Source organism: Lonchura striata, chromosome 16 (genome assembly GCF_046129695.1).
Source record: "Lonchura striata isolate bLonStr1 chromosome 16, bLonStr1.mat, whole genome shotgun sequence".
Classification (NCBI taxonomy): Eukaryota; Metazoa; Chordata; class Aves; order Passeriformes; family Estrildidae; genus Lonchura; species Lonchura striata.
The window spans coordinates 3,421,267-3,426,606 of record NC_134618.1 but is presented as its reverse complement, the minus strand read 5'-3'; positions in this window follow the sequence as shown (position 1 = coordinate 3,426,606).

Below are 5,340 nucleotides of genomic sequence, written 5' to 3'. Positions count from 1 at the left end.
GATGGGCTCCTGGCCGGGAGGGTGGGGGAGCCCCAGGAGAGGGACCCCAGGCCAGCTGCAGGGTTTGCCCACTCCAAATAGACCCCAGTTACCACCCCGTTTTGTGACTGGGGATAGCTCCACTGCAGGGCACTGCTGGTCTTCCCTTGTAAACTGGCCTTGCTTCACTGTGGCTCCAGCCCCGGGGGCACTCGGGTGTCCCAAATTCCTCTGCCTGCCTTCCTGCCGGGGCTGCGGTGGGGGAAACTCTTGTAAATCCTCGTGTGCTGAAGCAGTGGGAGGGGTGAGGTCGCGCCCCAGGCTCACCTGCAGCCTTTCCCCTAAAATTCCTTTCCCCTGCGGCGTCTTCAAGGCTACAAGGTGATTAACATCCCCTTTCAGCACGTTCCAGCCGCGTTCTGGATGCCTTTAAGCCCCCGGGGTGTTACACATGGCTTACAAGTTGGGCTCCATTAGCACTCGATTCGCTGTTTATTAAAACCTCGATTAATCTTGTATTAATGCTCTTCAAATGCGACTTTTGTGGAGGTGCAGCAGCCTCTGAGACGAGGAGCTAAGCCTCTCCCCAGCCCTGTGCCACTGCTGTCAGTGAGGAATTAGCTCGGGATGTCTCCGGGCTCAGAGCTGAGGGGCTGGGAGGCTGCAATGATCAGGATGCCTGTGAGGATGTTCCGATTAATGGGGTAACACCAGCCCAGAGACACCCCTGGCTCTGCTGCCCCCAAATCTGGGGCAACTGGGGGAGCAGGGTCCCTGATCTGGGAGCCCATTGTGTCCCCCCAGAGAATACAGGAGGGTGTGGGGGCAGCCTGGGGGAATGGATGCTCTGCTCGCCAGGACCCCACAAATCCAGAGCAGGTGGAAGGGTTTGGAATGGGAAGATCCACATCTGAAAAGCAGAAATCTCTCCTGCCCGTGCCCTGGCAGCCGCGTGGCTCTGGGAGGGCTGTGCAGGAAGGAGGAGCGAGCCCCAGCTCTCAGAGCCAGCAGGAATTGCACCTCGTGCTCCTCCGTGGGTTTGGGATGCTGCCTGTGCCAGATGCAGAGCCACGGCGGGGCGAGGCGCTGATGGGATGGAGGAGATTTCCCAGCCCTGCCAAGCCGGGATGCTGCAGTCGTCATGGCAACGTGGGAGCCTGCGAGCTGGAGCCCGCAGCCCACCCCTTCGGGGGTGCTCTGAGCCCTGGCACCTCCCTGCACCCCAAACCTGCCACCAACCCCCTCCTCCCAAAGCTGACACCCCCACCCATCCTTCAGCCAAAAACCCTGCCGCAAACGCTGCCTGTTCCATGGGGAAAACACCTTGGGGTGGGAAAACGCGCCCGAAGCCGCTGTGGGCAGCGCAGGGCCGGGCGGGAGATGCCGGCGGAGATTCCCGCGGCACTTCCCCGCTTCCCTGGGCCCCAGGCCGGCATTCCCGGCGGGCTGGGGCTGCAGCGAGGGCAGCCAGCACCCGGCAGCGCCCGGCCCTCAGCTGCTCCCTGTGGGATGCTCGCCCTGGGATGGGGCTGGAGGCGCAGCCTTCTCCCAAAGGTGGCTGGGTCGTCACGCAAGGTCACCTCTCCCTCCCAGCCTGCTGAGCCGCGCCGGGCAGCACAGGCTGCGCGTTCCCCCACCTCGGCACAGGCTTTGCCGGGTGTCTCCGGCAGCTCATTCCCGCTGCCAGCCCCTGACTGACACGAGTCCATCATCCCTGGCAGCCGGAACCGCGGACAGCAGCGGGTCCCCGCGGGAAGGACAGGCGGGGACGAGCCCGAGCCGAGTCCCCTCGGTGGGCAGTCTGCATCGGGATGCCCCGTGGCAGCTCCCGTGCTGCCGCATTCCCGCATCCCGCCCGGTTCCGCCGGGGCGCCGGGTGGCACATGAGTCACTCTTCCTCCCCACGCCCGTTCCAGCGCGGGGCCGCCGCTATTTTTGGAAGTTCTTGACAGCGGATCAGCCCCGAGAAGCGCAGTTCGTGGCTGCTCCCCAGGCCGGGCCGGCATCCCCCGTGTCCCCGAGCCGGGCTGGGGAAGCCCCGGCAGCCCGGACCCTGCGCTCCCCGCCCTGTTCGGGGTGCGTGGGAACTCCCTCCTCATCCCACGGCCGCTCCTGAGTCAGCAGCGAGCTGCAGCACCATCCTAGCGGCAAAATATTACCTTTTAAAGGCCTTGTTTGCGATTGGGGTGGGACTTCGTGCGATGCCAGCTTGGCGTTGATCGTTGTGCTCCCAACGAGCCGATCATCCCCGGTTATTTTTACTCCCAACCCCCAATGTTTTAGCTGGGGCTGCAGTGCCTCACAAAGTGTCTGTGAGGAAAACCGGGCATAATCCAGCTCCTGAATCGAGGGGTGGATGAAATCCGAGACGGGATCAGCAGCTGAGTGTCACAGCCGGGCCTTCCTGGCCTTTCCAGCTGGAAAGGATCTGGTTTTACAGGATGCTGCACCCACAACCCACACCATTCCACACCTGCCACCCCATCCCCTTCCCTCCGCTCCTCCGGGACCTGCCCAAATCGAGGATTATTTTCCTTTCAGAGCAGCGATTGTGTCGCTCATCCCTGGCCCGGGCAGTGCCCAAGGTCAGCGCCGTGCCCCGGAATGTCCGGCCGCCTTCGCGGCCGCGCCGGGAGCAAAGCGGAGCGGGGCCGGGGAGGTTGCGGCTCTGCCGGCCCGGCGACACCTTTGCCGTGCTTGGCAAACTTCAGCTCTGGCTTTTTTTGTGGCTGAAGCTTTTGCTCGGAGACAAGCAGCTCCTGCCCCGGCGGCGCTGCCGGGCTCGCAGCACCCCGACCTTGCCGGGATAAAATTAGCCCGGTTTCCCTTTGGATTAAAGGCAGCTCCGCTGGAGCCGCGGGAGCGCTTCGGCTCCGAGACGTCAAATGGCAGCGAGCCCTTTTTTGTCTGGAGAGGGGAGGGTCCTGCCAGCCAGCGCCTGGTGACAATGACATTGATTTCCTAGACCTCACGGCGTGGCCAAATCTGTATTTTTAGCCGAGGAAGGGAAAAATACGAATCACGTGTCCGAGCAACGCTTTCCGTGCCCTGGAGGGAGGGCAGGAGCCGGGAGCCGGCGCTGCTGGAGCAGGGCGTGGGCAGGACTCGCTGCCCGCTCCCGGAGCGGGGCTGGGGATGCGCCGAGGGCCGCTGCTGCTGTGCCCGGCCTCCATCCCGCACTGCCCGGGCTCCATCCCGCACTGCCCGGGCTCCATCCCGCACTGCCCGGGCTCCATCCCGCACTGCCCGGCCTCCATCCCGCACTGCCGGAGCTCCATCCCGCACTGCCGGAGCTCCATCCCGCACTGCCCGGCCTCCATCCCGCACTGCCGGAGCTCCATCCCGCACTGCCGGAGCTCCATCCCGCACTGCCCGGGCTCCATCCCGCACTGCCCGGCCTCCATCCCGCACTGCCCGGCCTCCATCCCGCACTGCCGGAGCTCCATCCCGCACTGCCGGAGCTCCATCCCGCACTGCCGGAGCTCCATCCCGCACTGCCCGGCCTCCATCCCGCACTGCCCGGCCTCCATCCCGCACTGCCCCGGCCTCCTGCAGCGCTCCCAAAGCATCCCGTGCATCCCCTCCGCATCCCCTATGCCCCTTCATCTTCCGGGGCAGGCGCTGCCTTCATCTCTGCTTCCCTGCCACCGCCCCCTCCTCCTCCTCGCTCTCCCCCACCCCGTTCTCATTTCCCCAAGAAGACTTTAATGAAATCTGCCCTTAATTAAATCCACATTCATTTGCATAATTACCAGGAAATTGAAATTAGCCTGCGGACGTGGCTGGAATACATTTGGCATCAGGCAGCCCTGGCTGTTTGGAGGGGGCTGCACCGAGGGCCGCTGGGTGCCCCCCACCCAAAGGTGCCCTCCACCCAAAGGTGTCCCCCCGCCCATAGGTGCCCCACGGTGCTGCTCCCACATCCCTTCCCGGGGTGGCCGTGGTGACAGGGTGAAAGTGGAGGGACAGCCACTGCTGAGGCCACGGCAAGGCAGAGGCCGTGCCCTCCAACCCTGCACAAGCAGCATCACGTTTCCTTCAGTTAATGAAAAAAAAAGTCTTCACCGCCATTGAGAAATTTTTTGTTGCTTTTATAACTATGTATTTTTGTCATTTTTTATGGTTTCAGTTGTGGTTTTTTTAAATCCTTTTCAACAGTGACAAACTGAGGTAACGTCTGTGACACTACAGCCTCTCCTACGGGAAGAAGGTCTGAAACCCGACAGCTGAGGGAACTGGAAATAAAAACCTGACAACCTACGGACACAGCGACCTCGACGGGGACAGAAATCACACCGGGCACCCCCTGGGACACAGCCGGGCGGTGCCACCGAGCCCTCCCGGGGTGGCCGGGATCCCTTATCTACATTATTGCACGAAAGATCGAGGACATCGAGGGACCTAAGGCAAAGAGGAGTAAAACCGGTGCCTAGCTCTCTACGTGGGGCAATGCTACGTCTAACGCCGGGCCCGGGGGGTGCCGGGGACGGGGCACGGCGGGGGCGGGGGCGGCCCCTGCTCTGTAAACTGCTGCTGCTGCTGCTGCTGGAAAGCGTTATAGCCCTTTGTGGGGAATTGGGGCACCGGGGCTGCCCCACGGCACCCGCCCCATGGGAGGGAAGCCCGAACCGCAGCAGGGTGCTGCTGCCTTGGGGTGCCCCCACAGCTTCCCCGCCACGGCGCTGGGGTGAGCTCCCTGCTCTGCTGGGTGCCCAAATCCAGGAGGGAAGGTGTGACCTCCACGCACACCCCGGGACTTTGTCACTAAGGGGCCACCAGTGGCTGCTGCCACCACGCCCTGCCTCGCTGCAGCCAGCCCCGGCAGGGTCTGTCCCGCTGCCGCTTCCCCGCCAGCCCCAGGGGAGGGTGACAGGTTTGGGGAAGGGGTGACAGCAAGGAGAGGTGATGGGGACAGCACAGAGAAGCAGGCGGACCCACGGAGGCCACTCGGAGCTCCCTCCCCTGCTCCCGGGCCACCTCCTCCAGTCCCCGGGTACAAAGAGCCAGCCCGGCCCCGAGCACCCAACCCGCTGGACGGCCGGCACCGCGCCCGGAGCGGCTGCGGCCGGAGGGAACATCCCTCCAGCAGGGCCTGAGCCGTGTGGGGCAGGGCAGGGGGACAGGGGCTGCCAGGGGCAGTGGCTGGGACACACAATGACACACAGACAGGGACACTTGCTACATCAATGGCTGCCAGCACCTCCCACGGCAGGGAGGCAGCCGGGGCTGCCGGGGGTTCGGGGCGACCCCCCGGCTCCCCGTCACCCACCTCCCCATTCCCTCCCAGACCCCAGCAGTGCGGCAGGGACCAGTGGAAGAGGACAAATCATCACCCACCCAACCCTCCCCAAAGGCCTCCTC